At 33.5% G+C, this 25,346-nt stretch overlaps 1 protein-coding gene across 2 annotated transcripts in view; it reads left to right on the top strand.

Moving 5' to 3' along the window:
- LOC115877117 overlaps positions 1 to 25,346 on the top strand; it is a 246,114-nt gene that overhangs the window by 41,148 nt on the left and 179,620 nt on the right. Inside the window, exon 2 of one of the 2 annotated variants that reach the window (XM_030893222.1) lies at positions 3,985 to 4,011. The gene's annotated coding sequence lies outside the window, so the exon portion shown is untranslated. Of the gene's footprint in view, positions 1 to 3,984; positions 4,012 to 7,091; positions 7,684 to 25,346 lie in introns of those variants that run through there. The other variant, XM_030893223.1, reaches the window with a different exon arrangement.

Raw genomic sequence — 25,346 nt, 5'->3', positions numbered from 1 at the left:
ATTATCCCTTCTAATACCGATCTCATGTCCTAAGTATTTACATATATGCACTTGTTCCAAAAGTATGTTATTAATGTTTAAATTACCACTCAGTACTAGGTTTGTCATGTGTCTTGATAAGTTAATTTTCAAATCGACTTTTTCCGAAGCATTATTTTGCATATCCAGTATATTTTGTGCTTCCTGTATGTTGTCTGTTATTAAAGAATATCATCTACAAAAGAGAGATGATTTATCAATTTGCCATCGATGTTAATTCCTGTTGAATCCCAGTTTATCATCATTTTTAACTTACTTTCTAGCACAGCAACGAATAGTTTAGGGGAGAGTGTGTCGCCTTGTCTTACCCCTCGATCGATATTGAATTTGTCTGTGCATTGACTTGTCGATATTCTGACGTTTGCCGTGGCATTATCATCTAGATGTCTGATGATTGCGTAGTATCGATGATCGATGCGACTCTCACTGTGTCTCTAGAAGCTTCCATTGGTCTACCGAATCGAAGGCCTTCTCAAAATCCCCGAAGACGAGCATTAGGGCTCTATTATACTCATTTCTCGATAAGGATAAAGATTAAGATAAATAACATAAAATAAAAAAAAGCTTAGAAAATCACAACAAATCCGCAAACTTTCAAATCAAATTCAAATATGTCAATTGAAACGTCAAAAAGAACTATGAAAGGGAGTATTCGATTTTTCTAAGCCTAACTAAGTTAGAAGAGTGCATAGAATCCTGATATTCTAGGTGGTGTTGATAGAACTTCTATTGTTATATAAAAAATACAACTGGCAACGTTTTCTTGGGACCTCACAATATTCTGAACCGACCCATCTCACCATGGTCGATAGAAAGTTACTAAATGCGTCTATGGTACGCGATGTTGCTATATTTTTCAAAAAAACAAAGTATTTTAATATTTTTTTTCTAACAGTATTGTAGAATAATATACAGTATGTCCCCGGATTGTCTTTACAAATGGAAAAACTTTTATATTATTGACATTTTGAGAGAAATATGTAGATCCTTCATAAAAAGTTTTGCTTGTTCTAAAATGCTTAATTCCGCTTATACTTTTCAAAATGTCCATATCGTTTTAGAGAAAATTAAAAAAAAGCATGAATTTATGGTTGAATTTTTCGCGTTTCTATGGAAATATAATTTCGTTTTCATTCTTTGATAGATTTTTGTTGATAGAATTTTAATTAACGTCATATTTTTTGCTGTCTTAAAATGTTAAAGGAGCACAAAATTTATTTAGTTCAATGCTGCGGAAAGGGTGAGAATAGTTATCCGAAAACTTGATACTTTAACAACAGCAAAAATATGACGTTAATCAAAATTAATAATAACTTACCACAGAAACGCGTTTTAATTTTTAGAACTTTTAGAACGAAAAAATTCAACCATATTTTCATGTTTTTCTTATTTTTTTCCAAAACGGTGTGAAAATTTCGAAAAGTAAAAACGGGATTAACCATTTTAGAACAAGCAAAATTTTTTGTGAAGAATCTATTTTTCTCGAAATGTTAATAAAAAAAAAGTTTTTCAAAATGGGGACATACTGTATAATTTTAAAAATTTTACCCCTTGTCATCTTTACAAGAGGAAAAACACGTTCTAAAATGGTTAATTCATTTATAAATTTTCAAATTTCCTGACAAAAAAAGGAAAAAAAGAAAAAAATATGAAAATATGGTTGAATTTGACCAAAATCAGAATAACTATTTCAGTCATTTTGGATAGCTCTGTACAGCATATAATGAGGTAAAAGATTAGAAAATAAATGAATAAAGAGCACATCAAACAATTTTAAGTTAATTTAAAAATGAAAGGAATTAGGTCTATCAAATTAATGAATGAAAAAAGGGCTCAACCCTTTTCGAATTGTAGGTAGGTATGCCGAAATAACACTAATTAGGCTAAACATAATTTCAAAGAGACCTTCAAGTAATTAAGATTAAAAATAACGACGCCCACTTTGGCCTTATTTTCTTTTCCTTTCAACAGAAAATTCCGAATAATGTGATTAAAAAACAGAAAACAGAAGTGACTTTTGGCTAAATACCAATAATTAGATATAACATTTAAGTAATTAATATTATTTATCATGATTAAAATAAATAAAAAAAAAAGATTTTTTTATTTAGCCCTTTATAGGTTGATGGTCGCTAAATCGACCACTTTAATTTAACCAACTAATCAGTCGCGTGGAAGTGTATTATGGCCCAGTTTGTTTGCTAGGCTTATTTCTATGCGCGCCTGGGCCATTTAATCAACCATATCTATACGTTGGCCGAATTGGCGGGAAAAGTTAACGTAAGTGGTTGAATATTCGACCAGTGAGCATTGGTGACACTGAGTGCGCTGTGTATCATATAGGTTTATAATTGTCGTCTAAGCATTTTCTGTGCAAATTTAGTGCGCCAAATTTCCGCCTCGGATGATATTTTCTAAAGTCGTTAACATATTGCTATCGATCATTTCTCATAGGATGCGAGTTTCTCGAAAAAGAAAATTTGATTTACTTGATATGGACATATTTTTGAGTAGGGAGCTAACAGAGATAATCAAAATGAACTTACTCTTTTTTCTTACATTGGATGATACATACAGTTTATAAATTATATACATTAGATCATTACCTATTACCTATTTACTTTAACAGTCTTTGGTTGAAAAATCAACCACCATCCCCCCACTCCCTTATTTGTTAACTTTTTGAAAAATGTTATTAAGAAGATATATGCTCTAGAAACTATATATAATTATATAAATTATTTGTAACGTTTGAAAAAAATAGTACGTTCTATTCGGAGTAAAACTGTACTTTTTGTGCCTCCCGGTAACGTCGGACTAGCTTTACGCTGGTCCGTCAAACGTACAGGCTCGTACAAAAATATAATTTGTACTCCTAATAAAACAATACACTATTGTTCGGAAATAGTCTTAAGTTGAGAATGAAATTAGTAAAAGTGTAAAGTACTTACTGCACATCGAAATGTCGGTAAAAATTTGGAAAGAACTAGAAGATAAATTGGAGAAGGCAGAAGTTATCTTGATCAACATACAGCTCGTTCAAAAAATATATAAAACAGCATATTTTCTGACAACGATTATAGATTCTCGGGGATGAGGATATCTAACATCTAACATCAGAAGAACCTAGTTCTGCACATAAATTTCAAAATAAATCCCTGTCATTTAGAGGTCTAATGGATTCACACTACACAAATTATCTACTTCAAAAATCGGCCCAACATTTTAATTGATTAATATAATACAGTGTGACCCAGAAATAAGTGCAAGTATTTTAACTGTTAGTATAGTTCAACCCCAAAAACACGCCTATGAGGTTTTTTTCGCGAAATTTTTTTTTCAAAATTCGAAATTTTTTGGATTTTTTTTTAGTTTTTAGTTAAAAAACATAATTTCTTGATAATATGGCAACATAGTATTAGAATAAATTTTCAAGAAAGAAAATCCAGAAAAGATCCAGTGGTTCTCAAAATTTTAGCAAAAAAAAAAATTTTTTTGCAAATTTTCTAAGTAAAATGACTCCGTTATTTTGGACTTATTTAAACAACGATAAAGAGAAAATATGTTTCTTTTATTGAGATCTACCACCCCTTAAAATACTTGCCCTTATTTCTGGGACACCCTGTATATTATGAAGTAGGTATATGTGTTATACAAATCAATTTTTATATAGTTTTATAGCATTAACAAGTATTTTTATTAAATCTATTTAAACGTTACAATAGCAAGTTGTTATAGAAATATTTTATATAGTTTTCTAGAGGACATTTTTATAACTTCTACAGTTATTTTTCGATTTATTATATATAAAGTATAAAAAAGTTGATTTTTTTTATTTAAATCACATGATTAAAATAAAAGAAATCGCACTTGATTTAAATCATGTCAACCCTGTTAGCTATTTTAAATTTCTTTTTAATATGTTTCTTCCTTTCTTGTTTTCAGATTCATCACATTACAGAGCTGGCTTAGGTAAGTTTATTAAAATTCATAATTAAATAACAGTATATAATACATAGTAATAATTTTTAAACAAAAAATTATAATGAGTAACATTTTTCTCAATACAAAAACTAATTACAACAGTAAGCGCCATTAAAAAAAATAAAGAAGAGCAAGTAAATGCCGTCTAGAGATTAACCTCGCCAAAATTATCATTCGAATTTCATTCCCCAGCCGTCTTCGACGCCGTTTTTTTTCGATCGCATGGTATTTCTCATATTCCGAATGGCTTAAGATTAAATTATCATGATTCGTATTGAACTGGTAAATACGTATACACAGATACGAACCAAGCGAATTCTTTGTGGAAGTTTAATAATAACTTTGCAATCTATCAATGCCGCGAGATTCTAAATACAATCTTTACTTAGTTAATATCGGTTTTCAACCAGCCGGCTATACAAGAAATAACACACGGACATAAATCTTACGGTTACGGAGGATCCCGAGCGAACAGAACTAGGAAATAATCTACTGAAATAGGCTTGGCAACGCCGACGCGCCTCGCTCACCCAAAGACGAGATCGCTGAACTTGAAGAGCGCCCCGTTCCAACGTGAGGCAACGTTGCCGGATCTTTGGCCGTCGAGCACAGGCGTATCTTCTTGAAAAGGCGGTCAAAATTCCTATAAGCGATACCAATTAAACTTTTAGTTACTTAGTCGAGGGCGCGATTTTTAAATTCATTGTTGCTAACTATTATTTATTGTTACTGGGGATTCAGGTGGTAGCTGTGCTATAAAAAATGTCAAGTGGCCGAATTTTTTTTGTTTATCGCTTGACATTGTCATTAGTTTTGACAATTTAGTTTTGTATTACGAGTTTTTGGTTTAAAAGTTTTTTGATTGTGTGGTGATACATTAAGTAAATATTTTTACTAGCAAACCTTGCATTCGAACATTGTTCTTTTTAGAACCTCTTTTAGTGCGAAGTGTACAGGGTGGTCGAAATTGGTCTGTTTTAACAGAGAAAACCTATTTCCTGACTAGATAGAGCAAAACCGACATAGATGTCATGGGCTCGATTTCTGAGGAACGTTTAATGGCCTAAACCGCCTGTTCATATTTTCATTACCAACCGAGATACGGAGTCTTTTTGAATTTTTTACCATTTGGAAAATTGCCCATAACTTTTGTATTTCCCGGAATAATAAAATTCTGTAAAAACGTTCTTAAGGCACTTTTTTAAGCACAGTCCAGTGGCGTAGTCAGTTTTTTTCTATACTTACTTTTTTAGTCAGAAATAATATAATAAATAATATTTTGTGTTGCCTAATTGTTTGCCTAGTTGTTTTTGTGTTGCCTAATTATTTTTTTATCACAATTTAATATTCTGTCATTATTTATTTGCATAATTAAAGACTATTGAAAAGGTAAATGAACATTCTATATTAGTATTACCATTTACAATTAAAAAGCCAGGGTTACAACTGCGCTATTTAAAGGAGAATTTAGAGAATTGGATTGGAACAAGGGATCCCATATCTTGGCCTGCTAGGTCCTGTGATGTAACTCCTTTTGACTCTTTTTTTATGGGGGAAATTAAAAGGCCTATATATAAGGGAAGAACCATTGGGACGAGAGAAGAATTACAGAAGGCTACTAGGCAAGCTTTTGTACTTATTACACCATAAATTGTTGTGCGCAAAAGATGTTTATTGTGTATTCAACAAGGGGGTGCTCAGTTTGAACATCTTTGATGATTTTTTTTAGAAAACTATGTTCGTCACTCAAAAAATACTTTTTTTTAGTTTTATTCTTTGTTTATTGTATCGATTTCAATCGTAATTACTAATACTAATATAGAATGTTAATTTACCTTTTCAAAAGCCTTTAATTATGCAGATAAATAATAATACAGAATATTAAATTGTGATAAAAAATAACTAGGCAAATAGGTCAACACAAAATCAAGGCCCGCTTCCTTATAAAGATCAAAAACCTAATATTTCTCTCATTCTTTGAAATAGATATCCATAACTTTAGATCATTGGAGAGGGCAAAACGCCAGCATTTTTTTAAATTCATAGCCAAGTATGATTTCCATTATTTCTGACAAAAAGAGCAAGCATAGAAGAAAAATGACTACGCCACTGGATTGTGCCTAAAAATGTGCCTTAATAACGTTTTTACAGATGTATTATTCCGCAAAATAAAAAAGTTATGGGCAATTTTCAAAATGGTAAAAAATTCAAAAAGACCCCGTATCTCAGTTGGCAGTGAAAATATCAACAGGCGATTTACGCCATTAAACGTTTCTCAGAAATCGAGCCCATGCCATCTGTCGGTTTTGCTCTATCTAGTCAGGAAATAGGTTTTCTCTGTTAAAACAGACCAATTTCGACCACCCTGTACAAGATAGCTTAATAGCAATTGCAAAAAACTCATCGCAACCTTATTAGAATATTTTGAACGGGAAAGCGGTAGTAATGGCCCTTTATGTCCCTTAAGTGCTGTTAAGGAGGTCAGTGTTGTCGATGTAAATAATAACTGTTTATATAGATATTTATAATTTATTTTTGTTTCCTAACATATTTTGATTGAAAAAAAAAATGTAAAAGTGGACAACGCTGTGCCGGTCAAGCTTAATCACGTGACAAAAAAGCCTATTTCAGTATTTGGTATATGATTTAGATGCCTAATCAGCCCACAATGCCCTGTTAGTAGACCCTACTGTAATACAATACAATAACTTAAAAACAAATCAATCTTTCGTGTTTTAGATTTTGTCCAGGTATTTTGAAAATTTCGCCTGTGCGCTTCGGCTGGGTTTTATGTTGGTTTTATGTTATTTTCACCTATTTTACAGTTTTTTTGGGTTTGACTTGATGAATTACTTCATAGAGACTGTCATCAGGGATATTGCTTTAGTTTCAATGTATTTTTTATGGGGATATTGCTTAGTTTCAAGTTTCAGAGCATTTTTAAGACGGACTCTAAGCTTTTTCGTAGGTATAACGCGAGGATACGGCAACAGCGTTTTTCAGCGCTCGCCAGTTTTCATAGTGGCTTTCAGTTACCTTTCAGTAAAGCTCTGTACGCATTGCGGGCGGTTTCTTGCCGTTTGTACGGTTTACGCGTAAACTATTCGATCAAAACTGGAGTTTTTATGAATAAAAAACCGTTTTTTCTCGTCAGAAAGTGTCTAGAATAGTGTTTCGGGGCTGAATCTTCGTGTTTTCGGTGTTATTTTCCTATTTGGAGTCGAAAGTGGTGAAAAAAACTCACCTGAGAGGTGTATAGTTTGACGGATCCTCGCTGTAAAGTGTTTTGTTTTGTTACTCTAGCATTTGTTTTCGGATATTCGTTTGTTATAAAGGATCGCGCGGTGCGCTGACTTGACTGCGGGTCATTCTTCGGCGTTCTTCAACTGTTTTACGATGTTGTTTCGGTCTTTTTAGATCGCGATTGGCTCGATTTGCCCGAGACTCCGGAGCGAGTTTTCTTCTTTTTTTATTTCTTTGATTTTCTTCTGTCTTTTTTTCTTTTATTATCTCCTCTTTGCGGTAGTATTTCTCTGGTGTATACCGTGCGTTCGGGAAAAGGGTGCGATATAGTGTGAAGTGTGATTGTTTTTTCGTCGGAATGTGGTGGTATATCAAAGGATTTGGATAATATTACCTGTATGGAAGAATATAGCCTGTGTAAGTTAATATTTGTATTGCATCAATGTATTTTTATATGTTTGTCTTTATTGTTCGTATTATTTGACGACATTAGATTATAACTTAAGCCCCGTCTACACTTAACGATTTACCTGTCAGTCTTGCCTGTTCAGTTTATTTACAAAAGTATAATAACAGTAAATTTACAAAAAATAATATGGATTAATAGCACCTTTAAAAAGCGACGCTGGTATTTAAAAAGCTTATGCGTTTTTGATAGTACACAAAATACTGTAATATTACAAAATTTTTTAGAATATTTTCAATCAATAACATTTTCACAATTAGCGTTTCGCGTTGTTAAATGAAATTTAGGGTCCGTTCGACTTTACGGACACAAGAATTAAAAAAAAAATTGTTCTGAAAAGTACGTGTTTTAGTAGGTAATTTAAGCCAAAAACATTTGCGGATTATCCAGTAAATTTTAAAATATTGAAATAAAATGATGGTACTATTTGATGCAGCGGAGGAATTTTGACAGATGGCACAAACATATGATGACATTAACCTGTGCGACGTTGCCGCTATTTTACGCCAATTTTTCACGTGCCGGTCGCCGGAGAAACGGCTCCTACGGTGGCGCCATCACGGTGAAAACAAATGAATTATTTTAAAATCTGTGTTTAAAATCAAATCATTGAATCACTCAGATTCGTATTATAATAGTATAAAAATATAATATATAAAAATCACTCAGATTCGTATTAAAATATAAAAAAACACAGCTTAACCCCCCTCACCATAGAAAACCTAACCAAAGCAACCCAAATCCTAACCAATCTAATAATATTTTTGCAAAATCACAGTTAATTATTAAAATTTAAAAACCACAGCTTAACACCCTCCGCAAAGAAAAGCTAACCAAAGCAACCCAAATGCTAACCAATCTTACAATATTTTTGCAAAATCACAGTTAATTATTAAAATATAAAAACCACAGCTTAACACCCTCCGCAAAGAAAAGCTAACCAAAGCAACCCAAATGCTAACCAATCTAATAATATTTTTGTAAAATCACAGTTAATCTATACTAATATATAAAATCCTTAAGTGACTGACATACTGATTAGTCACGATCCTGCTCAAACCACTCAACGTAAGAAGCTCAATTTTGGCATACAGGTTGATTCTAGGGTGTAGAGGTTCGATAAGAAGGGATTCTTCGAAATTCCAGTTCCAAGAGGGTGAAACCACCCCTCAAATATTACAATATTTTTTATTTAAAAACGGTCAAGTTTCGGAAAAACGCTTAAACACGTATATTTTATTTTGTTTTTACATATTTTAAGATTTTTAAAAATGTATACAGGGTGTTTCGAAAAATCTGGTCATTGATTAGTCACGATCCTGCTTAAAGCGCTTGACGTAAAAAGCTGATTTTTGGAAAACAGATTGACTTGATTGATAGAGTGTAGTGGTTCGATAAGAAGGGATTTTTCGAAACTCGAATTCTAAGGGGGTGAAACTATCCATCAAATATTAAAATCTTTTTTATTTAAAAACCGGTGAGTTTTTCGGAAAAACTCTTAAATACGTATATTTTATTTTGTTGCTTTACATATTTTAAAATTTTTTATAAATTTATACAGGGTGTTTCATAAAATATGACCATTGAGTAATCACGATTTTGCTTAAACTGCTTGACGTTTAAAGCTGATTTTTGGTAAACGGATTGACTATGGGGTGTACAGACTGAGTATCAACTCAGACTCAGACAAAACCGCGATAGTGCCATTCACCAGAAGGCGAAGTCTGAAAAACTTGAAAAGAATCCAACTAGATGGAAAGGAAATACTGCCAACACAGGAAGTTAAATACCTGGGAATAACCCTGGACAGTAAACTCCTGTGGAACAGGCATATTAAGAACACTACCAGCAAAGCCATAAAGGCTCTCATGATATGCAGAAGACTGGCCGGAAATAGATGGGGCTGCTCCCCTAACATTTTGTGCTGGATGTATACCGGATAACGGACGGCAAGGCTAAACCTATGCAAAGTCCAGAGACTAGCATGTGTTTGCATCACAGGAGCCATGAGAACCTGTCCAACAGCAGCAATGGAGGTCATTCTAGATCTAACACCACTGCACATTGTCATTGGTAGATATGCCAATGCGACAATGATTAGAATGGTCACTAACGGAATTAGTACTGGGAGAATTGTCAGATCAGGGCTTGGAACACCCTCAAAAAGGAAATACCACTCCTGCAACTCCCAGTGGACGATATGCCAGAACGTACAACTTTGACAAACATGTCAATGTAGTATTGAGCAATAAGAAGGATTGGAAGAGCGAAACGCTTGCCCAGCAGTTAAAAGACCATACCATAACTTGGTATACTGATGCTTCAAAACCAATACGGGAACAGGGATCAGGTGTTTGGGCCGAGAGCTAATTACTCCGAACCAATGGGCACTTACCCTAGTATCCTACAGGCAGAAATCTACGCTATCGAGAGATGCGTACAACTTATCTTAGATAGGAACTATCGGAAACAAGAAATAGCCATCTTATCTGATAGTCAAGCAGCGTTAAAGGCGATCAACTCAGTCTCAATCAATTCGAAATTGGTCAAAGAATACATAGAGAAGCTGAATAAATTAGGCAAAGAAAACAAAGTCCTCCTACACTGGGTGCCTGCTCACCAAGGGATAAAAGGCAATGAAAAAGCAAATAATCTAGGTAGAAAAGGAGCGAACACTCCACTAACTGGACCAGAACCGTTCTGCTTTCCAAGTGGTAACCAACTCAAGGAGGAACTCAAGAACTTGGAAGATTCCATCCGCAACCTGGAATGGAAATCTTGCAATGGTCTAGGACACTCGAAGAAGTTTCTGAGGGCTTATGATCAATAAAAATCACAGATCTTCCTAGGTCTGAGTAAGAACAATCTTCGGATTGTCAGGGGTTTTTAACAGGACACTGTCTCTCCTCAATGAACACCTCAGTAGATTGAAACTAAGAAGAAACGGCGAATGCAGATTCTGTGGGGAAAACAGTGAAACACCAGTACACCTCATCACTGGAGTGCGCCGAGACGACAACCATTCGTGCCATGAATTTTTGGTACGACTGATATTGGAGATGGAGAACTACCCTCTATAAAACCGTCCCAGATACTGGCTTTTGTCAAAGCTCTGGGACTGTATGATGAGTTATGATTCAAGAAAGGGGGACACAATGGATCTGTAAGGTCGAAGTGATTAACCCCCCTCCCACTCATTCTAAATTCTAAAAAAAAAAATGGGGTGTAGAGGTCCGATAAGGAGGGGTTTCTCGAATCTCAAATTCCAAGAGGGTGAAAACGCCCCCAAATATTACAATATTTGTTATTTAAAAAACGGTTAGTCTTTCGGGAAAACGCTTGGACAAGCATAATTTATTTGGTTTTTTTACATATTTTGAAATTTTTCAATCAAATCCAACCAAATTCAGTCAAATTCCAACCAATATCGCCATATTGTTTTTTCTCATGCTGACATAAATGTGAGAAAATTTTATTCAGTTTGTATGTTAATGGAAATTCTTGCTTTGCTTTATCATCACCATTACAAATGATTAATTCGACGCGAACGAAGTCGCTGGTACACGCTAGTTATTAAAATTTAAAAACCACAGCTTAACACCCTCCACAAAGAAAAGCTAACCAAAAATTCAAAACCACAGAACCCCTAAAAGAATATCTACAACCTCACTTCAGTAGAAAATTATATAAAATATTTATATTGACAACGTCGCAAATAGCATGCGAAGGCCGTCGATCAACTGTCAATGGTTGCTAGCTCGAAATATTGTAAATACATGTATTTTCTTAATTTTTACGCTTACAAAGCGGTTTTATTGAATTTTTCTGCTTAAACTAGGTCAATCCACATCTATACAGGGTGGTCCGAACTAGGGCATTCAATCCCGGAATCCCATTTCCCGGGATCCCGGTCATTTTTTCAATCCCGAAATCCCGGGATTGTATTTTCTTTAATCCCGGGATTTTCGGGATTCATCATTACATTTTTTCCTTAATTTAAATCGTACACAAGGCTTTCATGATAGTACAATATGCGCTTATAAACAACCCTGAATGTTTGATCAAGTTTGAAGATGATCAAGATCTAGTTTGAGTGATAATACTCTTGATCGGCTTGTTTTTTAGAAATTTTTCAAAACCAAAAAAAAACCAAGTTTAGATCCTCATCTTTGTTACTGCATAAGTTGTTATTTTAGTATCTTAGTAATCCTGTGTTATGCTGTATTCGATTGGTTATGTAAATTAAATAAAAAATGTATATTTTAGTTCCTTTTATGTTTTTTTTTTGTTAAATAAACTTACATGTTATGTTGTTTTGTAATGGGGATGACGTTTAATTTATGTTAATGTTTTTTTTGTTCAATAAAATTTTGTAAAGAAAGAAAATATAATTCCAACGTAATTAATTTTTTCGTGAATCCCGGGACCAATCCCGGGATCTCGAGATCGAAAAATTATAATCCCGAAATCCCGGGATTGAAAATTTCTTTCGGGATTGAATGCCCTAGTTCGAACTGTATTCCGGAAACTTCGGCAGCATATTCTGCACATAAAAATAAGTAAAAAAGGTCGTATAAATATATGTCCTAAAATGCTTAGTTTCAGAGATACAGGGTGTAGAAATTTCATTTTTATTTCGATTTTTTCTAAATAATTTATAAAGTAACGTCAATATTTGGATGAAAATTGGTGTCTGGGAGTTTTTTGACATGAGAAACTTGATTTTTATGTCAATATGACTCCTACTAGTAGAGGGCGCCACCTACATGTGTTTTAACTGTTTTAAAGCGTAATAACTTTTTGTCCGTACCTGTATAAAACTACCGAGCGAAAAAATATACATCTCTTTGACTTTTTACGTAAAAAATATATCTTTGTAAAAATCGCTACGAGCAACCGTTCTTAAGATATTTAGAATGGAAATAGTCAATACATGTCATTATTGACGAAAAATAAACACGTTGAGTAGATAGTTATGTCACTAAAATAATAAATTTGGGAAATTTTTAATTTTTTAAATTAATCATAAATTTTTCAGCAAAAAATGATGATAAAACAGTTTCTTTTGAACTTTTGGCACGAAAACGTTTCAAATTTATGATTTCAGTCTAATAACTATTTAGTCAATATGTTAATAAATGTCAATGATGACAGGTATTGATAATTTCAATTCCAAATATCTCGAAAACCATTGTTCGTATCGATTTTTACCAAGAGACATTTTTCACGTAAAAAACGTCGTAAAAGTATATTTTTTTACTCAGTAGTTTTATACGAGTACGAACGAAAAGTTATTACACTTCGAACCAGTTAAAAAATATGTAGGTGACGCCCTCTACTAGTAGGAGTCATATTGACATCAAAATCAAATTTTTCATGTTAAAAAACTCCCAGACACCAATTTTCATCCAAGTATTAACGTTCCTTCAGAAATTATTTGGAAAAAATCGAAGTAAAAATGAAACTTCTACACCCTGTATCTCCCAAACTAAGCATTTTAGGACATACATTTATACGAACTTTTTTACTTATTTTTATCTGCAGAATAAGCTGCCGAAGTTTCCGGAATACAGTTTGGACAGCACCCTGTATAATGTAGTAAAGTGCTAATATTCGATGTATCTACCTAATCTGTATGGAAAATTGAACGTTTATAGTTTCCGTAATATCGACTGGAACCGAATATCCTAGTAACAGCTTGGTTAGTCAGTTGTGTTCATGATACAAAGTATGTATAGGTATGATATTGCGCAGGTTGGTCACTACGTCACAGGTGATAAACGGCACCATTGGTCGACAAGCTCCGCGCGCAAATTTTAAATTGTCAAACAGATGACACAATAAATGTGAAAATAATTTTTCAAATGTCAAGCTCGATGATTTGACATAAGTTTGGGGTTATGTCCTAATTCTTCCCTATTTTAGATCTTTTTTAATTAGTGGCAATCTTTGAATAAGAAGACTAAGGAAGGAGCATATCAAAAACCTTAGGTACACCGCGATGGGCCTCAAATATGGCCGACTTAAATTCCGGTTTATCAGTGTCGTTCTAATTTTATTTAAAAAATGTAAAACTATGATGTAGGGTAGACGTGGGGTAGACTCAATAATTTGTACTTTCAGTTAAAGTGAAAACCAGTTCTACTTTTTTCATTTTTGACTGATCATTATCGAATAATGAATAGAAACTGAAGCGTGAGAACTACATTTTCGTGATTTGTTCAGTTTACAAGTTTTGAGGTTAGATTAATAATTCGCGTTAACACATCGCACATCGTTATTCAAAATGGTTTTCCGATGGCGTAATGAACACATGGATGCATTTTTGGACAATTATAGAAAATGAGTGCCTTTGGAATATCACTAACGACTCATACAAAAATAGGGCAAAACGAGAGAATGCCTATGTCCAACTTCGCAACGGCATGCAAATACCAGAGTTGTCGCTGATGTTAAAAACAAGATCAAAACGATAAGAACAAATTACTATTAATTACTTAAAATGTTTGGACTAACTGAATACTGAATGTAGCAAAACATGAAACGTGTGAATACAATCGTTGTTTTTTATTTTTCATTGATAATGAATCAGTCAGGCTGCGTCAGCGAAACTGACAAGTGAGAACCCGTCTTAAGGAAGGAGCATAATGCTATCCATGTATTCATGCATGGTGGGCGGAAAAGCCACCATAAAAGCTCTCTAGGGTGGGGATCCTTGACAGTTCTGTTTGACGATTCATTTGACACATTTGAATTTGATTTGAAATTTTGTGGATTTGTCAGTCTTTACGGCGCTTATTTTATGTTATTTATTATTTATTCTACTACTGATAGTTGTATAAAGGTAGTAAATCTAGATGGAAATTGTGGCAGAACTTAAATTAACAGTGATACTATCGCGATTTATCGAAAAAGACTCTAAAATAATTGGTTGTGTAGCGTGCGGTAGATTTCGGCATCATTTATGAAATTCACTTAAATTAACTAAATTATATATTTTTCTTGCATTTTAGCTTTTATTTATTACTTGTCAAAGATTAGATGTCAAAGAATTTAGATACGTTAATTTGACTTACCTGCTTCAGTAGCGTATCGGATGTTTGTGTTAATAAATACTTATTATAACTTATCTATTTTTATTAGAATTATATATTTTTATAACAATTTTAATAACTACCAACATTTATTCACAACCTAAAATAAAACAACAAATTATTGAGTCTACCCCACGTCTACCCTACATCATAGTTTTACATTATTTAAATAAAATTAGAACGACACTGATAAACTGGAATTTAAGTCGGCCATATTTGAGGCCCATCGCGGTGTACCTAAGATTTTTGATATGCTCCTTCCTTAATCTTCTTATTCAAAGGTGGCAATTGAACAATGTGGATATTTTTTGTATGACGTATGACGTCACAGGTGGTATGCGCAAACTGAAAGAAATTGGAGTCGCTATCGATCATACCTTTGTATTCATAGAGAAAGCCTAATATTTAGCTTATAAAACAATCAACTTTTGATTTCTAACCACAATTTCTCTTGACGGATGATAATAAAAGGGCAAAAGGACATTCCTCGCAAATTTTGAAGTATAGTGTTAGTGGAAAAGTTAAAAGTTTGGTAACTTTTTCCGTTAATTGAAAATTCCTACCACTAATTTTAACGTTCTGAATGCTTACATTAAAATTAGGTGAACAAAGTTCTACGCTAATTGAAACCACTAATTTATTCCACTAATTTCGAGGCCCTGAATGAAGCTTTAGAAACAGAAATTACAGTGGACATTTTTTATGTGACTAATTTAGTAATATTAATAGCCCCCTTTTTTTTGGACTTTATTCCGAACCGAAATTTGAGTTCAACCAAGTGGAACCGCGTCGCGAGTTCACCAACAATGGGTGGGCGACAGTCCGTCCTGTCCTTAATGTGCAAGTTTTTTCCATGTCTCACATTATCATCGGTATGGTTGGCATTGTTGTTTTAATGCGATTTAAATAGTTCTTCTCCGTCGGGCAAGCTGCTGCTGCTCTTTGGGAAAAAAGAAGGGACTCGAGACGAGACGTTTTTTTGCTCGCGAAGTTAGAGTTTTTACCAAAGCCCCCGCTGAATTGTTTTACGTTAAAATCAATTTGTATGTTTAAAACAACAGGTTTCTTCATTATGTTTTTTTCGTCGTTTGTTGTTTACTCTGAACATCTTGTAAACACAGTTATTACCAGCTTCCTTCAAAAGACTGGAGAAGTTAATTTTTTGATGAGTTTATTTTTCAGGTACTGTTTGGATTTTGTTTTTGTACAAGTATTTTTTGTGCTTTGGTAAATAATTTCAAGGCTTTTTGTTTTGTTTTAAATTAATAATGTTATCATTAGAGATGAGCAAGGAATCGTAAACTGAGATTATTTGGGAGTTTCAATTTATGCAACCAGTATTACCACAGTTTAAAGAATATAAAATATATCAGTTGACCTACTCTAAGGAATTCTATTGTTATTTTGACTTCAAAGGCGGCCCGTGACCCTTCGAGGTGACAAAATTTGTACGTTTACCGGGTGCAGCAGAAGTGCTATTTTATCAGTCAGAACGCTGGCCGTATACGAGGGATCAACTAAAAATACTAAGGAATTTTAATACAGCAAGTAGAAAAATAAAAATACAGTACTAGTTTTATTAACAGTTTTAGGCGTCTTTAATAATTGATCAATATTTATTTACTTTCTTATTATTATTTAATAACATATCTCATTGTTTACAAATATAAATACGATATGAATTGAAATGTGAAATAAAAAACGGATTTTAGCTAAGTACATTATCTTATAATATTAATTTATTCATGTTAACTTTACAACAAAATAATTTACATATGGGAAATTGTTACATGGATGCTCAAAAACAATTTTACAAAAATCTTTTTTAAGCTGTGCACCAATTCCTTCTTTAAATGCTAAGCTATTAAACTGAGTAATAAAAATACTTTCCAATTTTAATATGTATTCAATAATATCTCTAGAAGGAATGGTTAGGCCACCAAATGGAATTTCATTTTCATAGGCTTTTAATTTGCAAAAAAATAGTTCTTCTTTAAAAAGTGTATCCGTATTATTAGTAAAATTAACACATACATCGCAAGAGTGACGTGTTATACATTTTTTTAAGAGATACCCTGTCACGTAGACTAAGGCATTTCCTTCAGGACTTTTTAAACTAATATAATCGTTAGTGCAGACCCTAAGCAGTGTGTATGTAGGTATTATATTTACTGTTACATAAAATTTAGTAAAAACTCTAAAAAACTTGTCAATAGCAGAAGAAGTTGTATGCACGTATTTTTATTACCTGACGATAAAACTTGGACTTTCCAGGTAGGTAGTTAAAGTTAAATACAAACATCTAAAAAGTAAAACATGCTATTTAAAAAATGCAAATATCTTAAATAATAATTTAATATGCACTTTGCAAACTATTACAAAACAAAACAGGAAAAAGTTAAAAAATCCTAAAATTGTATTTTTTTGTCGACGAAATTAAAAAAAGAATGCTACAAGGGATCCCTAAATCAACATCTACAATCCGATTTACCAATAAAAGAAACTTTCTCTTTTTGTACGATTTATATAAGCTGCAGCAATCGGCAATCTCTGCTGCCGAAAAGTTACTGACAGCACCGAATGCCGTTTCCTTTACAAGCGCTAATTATTATTTTACTTCAATCATTCGGCTGATGTTGATTGAACACTTCATTCGAAAATAAAAATAAAAAATAAATATAAATCCTTTCAAGGAAAAGCTAGATACACGTAGATAGGGGAGAGTAGCTTAAACCGTACCGCTTTGAACAAAAGTTAAAAAGTTTTCCAAATCTTTCGGACCCCTTATCCCTCCTTCTTGAGCTGTAACTCATCATATAGTCTCAAGTCTTTGACAAAAGCCAGTATTTGAGACGGTTTTACAGAGGTTAGTCCTTCATCTTCGATATCAGTCGTACTAAAATTTATGGCACGAAGGGTTGAAGTGTTGTGTTTACAACACTTCAGAATTCTGCATTCGCCATTGTTTCTTAGCTTCAATCGAGGCTTCGATCTATTGAGATGTAGGACACAGTGTCCTGTTAAAAACCCCGTGATAATCCGAAGATGGTCCCTAACTAAATCAATGAAAATCTTAGATTTTTCTCGGTGGTAAGTTCTGAAAATTTTCTTCGAGTGTCTTTGACCGTTGGAGGATACCCATTCCAGGTCACGAATGAAGTCTTCCAGGTTTTTGAGTTCCGCTTTTTTTTTTGGTCCAGTTAATGGAGTATTCGCTCCATTTTTAGCCGACCATACCAACAGGTATGGTAGGCTATTAAGATCGGCAAAAAAAGTTTTTTTTAATTTCACTGAAAATGAGTTATTTGGGTCAAAAATTACCTAAATACAAAATATTTTCATGGTGTCTGTCCGTCTGTAACACGATAACTCAAAAATCGCTCAACCGATTTTAACCAAATTTGGCACAAAAATACCATGGCCATTAGTTTTTGGTGGGGGTGGGGGGTTGGTAAGGGAGTATGGGAGGGGATTAAGAATTTTAAAAAATCGTAACTCCAAAATTACAGTAGCTAGCGAAACGCGGTTTTCAATTTAAGATAATAATAATATTTGCAACAAAATTTGTAATAATATCAAAATCAGTCAAAGTCGCAGTTTTTGAGATATTCCGTGTTTCCGTAGTTCGTTTTTGAGAAAATCCGTGTGGAGAACTCCAAACTCTCATCGGACGCAACCCCAGGTGGCGGATAGGGGAAATAACCGCGAACCAAAATTGGAAAAATTCCTTTACTTTGAAACTAAAAGAACTGCCTACCAACTTTTTATTAACTACTAGATATTGCCTTCTTATCTTTGCCTCATGTCGACCTAAATTGTTCCAACTTCGAATTGATGGTTACTGTGTTAATCGCTCTTAAGCCTGCTTAACTATCGGATAAGAAGACTTTTTAGGCTTGCTAAATATACCATAAAATGTTTCGCCATTGCTATTATAAACCAGATATTGAAAAGGTACGATTTAGGAGCTGGTACGGTATAGGCGAGTTTCCCCTAGATAGATAGATAGACAAGACTCTGACTGCTTATTTCATAGGTGAAAGGTTACATTAGTTGCAACACGTTTTATACTATTCAACAAAACTATTTCAAGGTAGCTTTTAAAACATTACTTAAACGAGAAACAATATGATTGAATTTGAAAGAAACATCGTGAGGAACGAATGTAATAATCAAGAATAGAGTTATGAATAACGATGATTGTTTAAATCACGATTGGGTATTGAAATGGGAATTTTCCTATGCATGATCTACGCAATATGTGTCAGAATATAGAGGATTTTACTTATGCACTTAAAACGGACATTATAAGGAAACTGCAGGTCGCACAACGCTCAACGAAATATGCTGGGAATAACCAAGAAAGACCGTAAAAGAATAGAGTGGATACGACAAGAAATCCAGGTAATAGATGTCATCCACAGAATCAAATCTCTCATGTGGCAATGAGTCGGACACCTGGCAAGAAGAACGGACAATAGATGGACAACAAAAATCACAGGACCGAGGAATTAAGAGATCTAGAAGAAGACCAAACCTGAGATGGGATCATGATATTAGGAAATTTGCAGGGATAACTTGGATACAGGATTTATTAAGGTTAGGTTAGGTGAGAACTGAAAATGCCCTTGCAATTTTGCCAATAATGGACACAACAACGAGGATAGCCCCACCATTTTGACTATATCTATCAAATTCTTTGAATAACATTTATTTTCAACGTAAAATAAAACCAACAAGCCACATGCTAACCCAAACCACATTAAAAAGCAAATTAAGATTATTAAGTATTCGCAAAATATAAAATATCTCGTATTTCAAATTCACTAGAGATCGTACTTGGTTAAAAACTTCAGGAATACATATATACTTCTAAATTTCTGAAAACTTTAAATTGCTGAGTTTTGCAAGGTTTCACATTAAAAGTATGCCCGGAAAATATTAAAAACTTAAAAATATTCAGATTTTTTTAACTAGTTATAGGGATAGTTATCTCCTCATGAAAAAACATACCTTTTATACAGTACATCTGCTGGATCTGTGTCTATGAAAGGAATGCGGACAAAAAACATTTAAATAAACAGCAATATATTTTATACGTCGACTTGACGAATACGTCACCGTAAATCGCTCCTCCCACTCATTTTATTGGCTACTTGCAAATTTGTCGAATTTTTATTGAACGACGCGTCCCGTCTAATTTTGTACGAAAAACATCAAGAGGACATCGTTTCCCCTCTCACGGATACCCCGTAGCTACAGAACGGACAGACGTACTGTAGTACTTTGCTTTTATTGTAGTATTTTCATCATATCAAAAATTAACGCTTTATCTGAGGCTTTCAATACACATACTAATACTACATTATCCCATACATTTCATTTGTGAGGAAATAAGTAAGGTCTGACTGCCCTGGAATCTTACTCTATTACATGAAATGGAATACTTATCCTAGAAAATGTATTTAGTGTATATGTTGCAATAAAAGTTGGAAATCAGTGATTGTTAACAATTACTAGTAAAAGCTCACATTCACTGATCTGCTAATACTACGCCAGTAAAAGTTCAACAGCTATTTTTGAAACCAACTTTTACTAGTGAACGCTAGCATTCCCTGGACGATAGCAGCATAGTTTAAGGAATTTTCCTTATACTATGATAGCAGTGAGTTTGAAAGATTCAGTTAGCGCGGTTGCCACATGTAAAATATATAGATAAATAAGGATAAGCTGGAATAATAGGCAATATAAGGATAACATTAAATTGTGCTAAACGTTGGCAACATTGACAGACACCTGGCGTAAATTCGCTTTGTTTTTTGTGGTTATGTATAATTGTTTTATTATCGTTGTAAAAAGTGCTGTACGGAATTTTCCCTAGGGAAGAAATTTTCTGTGAAAAATTAAGGTAAACCAGGCACTCGCAAAAATGTAACAGGGCTTGTTTTTCATTTTTGCAATATAATGAAGTCATAGCAAAAGTTAAGCGTTGCAAGAGAAAAAATATATTAAGGAACCTAGTGACTATGAACTTATTAAACGTTTTGATATTCATGAAGTAGCGGTTTTGAAAAAACGAATAACTCCCGGTTGAAGAAAATTCGGGCATATCTTTATTTTGTCCACGATGAAGAACTATTAAAAAAACCTTGTACCAATAAGTAATCTTATGTTTATGAATGTTTTTTTATTCTTTTGTACGCTTTAAAACGTTTATTATCGCTTTTAATATTTAGAAGGTTATGTCGTTATTTTCTATAATTTTTAATAAATATACTAAAGAGAAGTAAATTGTAATTTTAAGATATGTGGATCAGCTTGAATATTGAGGTGATCCAATATTCTTAAAAGTTTTATTTGTTCTAACTTCCGCCAACATTCTTCCTCTCCACACTCGTTTTGTATAATAGAATAACTTTTACTGCCGACCTTTAGTAAATGTTACTTTTACTAGTGATATTAGAAATTACTAGGAAAAGTCGACAAATCTCTTTAAAATACCACATTCACTGGTCCAGTGCGTAATTGTTAGCATTTCCTAGTAAATGTTAACAATCACTGAATTTCCGACTTTTACTGTAACATATACAAACAGTACATCAACAGAATTTAAAGAATTTTTATGAATGTACTTGTTATTATATTTAAATCTGTTTAGAAGTAAACGGTAAAGGGGACCGGATCTTGAAACTGCCAAGTGTACATCAAGTTTTGAAGTCATTGAAGCCGTTGCCTCGTCAAGTTCTAAACAAGTTGCCGTCGCCGCAAATGGCTGCCGCTTATCCTAACAGTATTTCGTCAAACTTTCCTGAGAGAATGGGCAAAAGACGTCGCCGGCCTTAGACCGGACGTCGAAATGGCCAAGTGCCATTACCTACGATTACGACGAACTTTCAGCTCGGAGAGACCAAGTTGCTTTGGACGGTCGTCGAATGTGTAATTACGTACAGGCTGTCCCAATATTCTGTGGACATAGAACTGCTACGTATTTTTGGAATCAAAATAAGTTTATTGAACACAAATTTTAAATGGCACCCTCGGTGTTTTATTGCTTTAGTCGATAGAAAATGATACTCTTAATAAAATGACATATCATATGTCAACTTTTGACATTTTCGAATATGGTTTATTTGAAATTGCAACATGCGATTCATTACGACAATTTGACTTAAAATACCAAGTGTGTGGTATCAAATTATTCGTAAAAAAATGTTTTTTTTCCAAAAATGCTAATGAACCACCCTCGTTCCATTTGAAAAAATTGAGATATGATTAAAAATATGATTTGGGCATTTTTTAACCGGCCAGGACAAGACAGGAATAACATTAGACGATCAAATCTATTTTTCAAAGGCTTCTTGATTAAAAAATTTTCAATTTCAATTTTGTTTTAACCAAAAATGTCAAAAGTTGACATATGATGTCATTCTATTCAGAATGTCATTTTCTATCGAATAAAGTAAAAAAATACATGCCATTTAAAAATTAAAAGTTGTAGTCATTTCCGGTGAAACAGGAAGTGGCCGAAAAGAATTGAATACGTCAATCAATCCTAATTTATGTAATGTACTAACATACCAAATCTCGTTTTTTTATCTGATAAAATAAACAAGTTATAGGGGTGAGCCACTTTTGAGACGCACCCGGTATACAGGGTGAGTCGTAAATAAGTGCAAATATTTTCAGGGCTGGTAGATCTCGATAAGAGAAACATATTTTCTCATTACAGTTGTTCAAATAAATCCAAAATAACCGAGTTATTTTAATTTATTTATATTTATTTTAATTTCCAAAAAATATTTTTGCTTAAATTTTGAGAACTACTGGATCTTTTCTGGACTTTGCATATTCATTTTGGGTCAAGAGTAAAATACTTTGGACCGATAGATTCTTCTATTCTCTAAAGTAATTTTTAAAGCTTATGAAAAGATAGTCAATGCTTTGGGCACAGAAACGTCGTTCTTGGCCCTATTGAAAAGCGCCAATCTTTTGGGTCAAAGTCATATTCATTTCGACTGAGAGATCCTTTTTTTCAGTGAGGGATTTTTTTTGTTGCGGTATTAATTCTTTGCCATATCTTTCTAATAACTCCGCTCTCGACGCGACATTGAGTGATATATTATAGCCGGTATGAATGAGTCCTTGTGCGCCTTACAAAGAAGCCGCGGCGCGCCACTGCATTTCGCGCTAAATATAAATTCCTTAATGTCGCGGAAAGGCACAGGCGGCGATTAAAATCAGCCGTGTTTCTCGACCGCGGCGCGAAATGTATAATTTCGCAAAAATAACGGTGCTCGAAGAGAGGGCCCTTGTTTCTGTGAGCGGTACAAGCCCCGAAAATAAAAAACGCTCAGTAGATAAGAGTGGATCGGGGACGGAAAAAGTACGGCGTATCTGCGGCTATCTATCTCCTTTTATCTTTATAATTGTCTTTCCGAAAAATTGATCTTTAGCTCAGATTTCTTTCGGCTCTTAAGTACCTGGTCTGGATATCTTTTTAAAAAATCAGTAAAAATGCTTTTTTGGTAATTTTTTGATACTTGCTTAAAGTTGCTAAATATGCAATATACACGATGACAGAAAAAAGATGTACAGGGTGGACCAAATTGGACGCTTTTAAAGGGAAACACGTTTTTCTATAGGAGATAGACGAAAACTAATATCCATGTCTGGAGTTCAAATTTTATCAAAAACGTGATGGTGAAAACCGCACATCGATATCTGTTACCGTTTCGGAGTTAGGGGGTGGTTTTTCTCTCAAAAATGTACTTCTTTAAAATCCGCTGTAATTTTTTTGCTGTGGAAAATTTTGTATTTTTATGTAAACCATTTTTCCAAAGTAGTTCCTTTTACGTAGAATTTAATTGTTTAAGTACAATTTTTTTTTAAATTAATAATTTAAGAGTTATCAACAGAAAAATTGATTTTTTATTTGGGACACCCTGTATATTATTAATTGAGTGAAAAGAACTTAAAATAACCTTTCCAACAATATAGCACACTTGATATTTGTAGATGTTAGTCCCCATCGAAATACAGAATTTTTAAAAGTTCGCTACTTTTAACTACGAGTACTACTTGTACTTGTTCTTGTTCCATTCTTCATAAACGATATCAAACAAGTCCTATAATGTAGCGATCGTGAAAGAGGAAAGAAAGTTTCCAAAATCAAACAGCAGATTTCAATTAAGCCCATGCACGAACTTAATGTTTTGTCGTGAGGTCGATTATGTTTTAGTTTTTTTGAAATTTCGATACGATATCTATTATTTTCCTTTTACTGTCTAGTTGTTTTTATCTATTGTCAATTCAATGGGTTCTTAGTAAAAAAAAAAATATATCTATAATTTACAACTAGGTTATTTTGCCTTCTAATTATTAGAAGGTTTTTGTCTCGGTTTTTGTATTTTATGGGTTTGTAAATTTAATTTTTTAGCCGACCATACCAACAGGTGTGTCTGTCTGTCCGTCTGTAACACGATAACTCAAAACCCGCTAAACCGATTTTAACCAAATTTGGCACAAAAATACTGTGGCACCCGAGAATCTGGCCATTAGTTTTTGGTGGGGGGTGGGGGGTTGGTAACATATTTTAGTATGGGCGGCTATACGTGCCTCCCGGCGCCAATTTTTTAGTAACAGTATACCGGGTGCGTCTCAAAAGTGGCTCACCCCTATACCATTTTTATTTTTTGAGATAAAACAACGAGATTTGGTATGTTAGTATATGACATAAATCTGGATTGATTGACATATTCAATTGTTTTCGGTCACTTCCGGTTTCACCGGAAATGACTACAACTTTTGATTTTTAAATGGCACCCTCGGTATTTTTTTACTTTATTCGATAGAAAATTACACTCTGAATAAAATGACATACCAGATGTCAACTTTTGACATTTTCGCATACGGTTTATTTGAAATTGTAACCTGCGGTTCATTACGACAATTTCACTCGAAATACCAAGTGTGTGGTATCAAATTATTCGTAAAAAAATGCTTTTCCAAATATGCTAATGAGCCACTCTCGTTCTATTTGAAAAAATTTCCAAGGGTCCTTGATTAAAAATTAGTGTTTTTAACACAGCCATGGCACTCTAGATTGAATTTTCAAATGAAATTTGTTTTTGAGCGAATATTTCTAAAGTTGACATATGATTTCTATCGAATAAAGTAAAAAATACCGAAGATGCCATTTATAAATCAAAAGTTGTAGTCATTTCCGGCGAAACAGGAAGTGACCGAAAACAATTGAATACGTCAATCAATCCTAATTTATGTCATATAATAACATACAAAATCTCGTTTTTTTATCTGAAAAAATAAAAAAGTTATAGGGGGTGAGCTACTTTTGAGACGCATCCGGTATACCTACATACATTTCATATTTGCAGCCTCATTAACAGTGAGATGCAGCCTCATTAACAGATGCCTACAAACAGTTATAGCAGCCAGGGCGACGATACAAAATATTATTTTTTACAAGTTTTTTGTTTGTTTGTTTTTAGTTCTGTTAGTGT

Source organism: Sitophilus oryzae, unplaced genomic scaffold (genome assembly GCF_002938485.1).
Source record: "Sitophilus oryzae breed Bouriz unplaced genomic scaffold, Soryzae_2.0 scaffold_1442_pilon_pilon, whole genome shotgun sequence".
NCBI classification, from domain to species: domain Eukaryota; kingdom Metazoa; phylum Arthropoda; class Insecta; order Coleoptera; family Curculionidae; genus Sitophilus; species Sitophilus oryzae.
The sequence above is the reverse complement of the archived record's forward strand: the minus strand, read 5'-3'. Positions and strand labels throughout refer to the sequence as shown.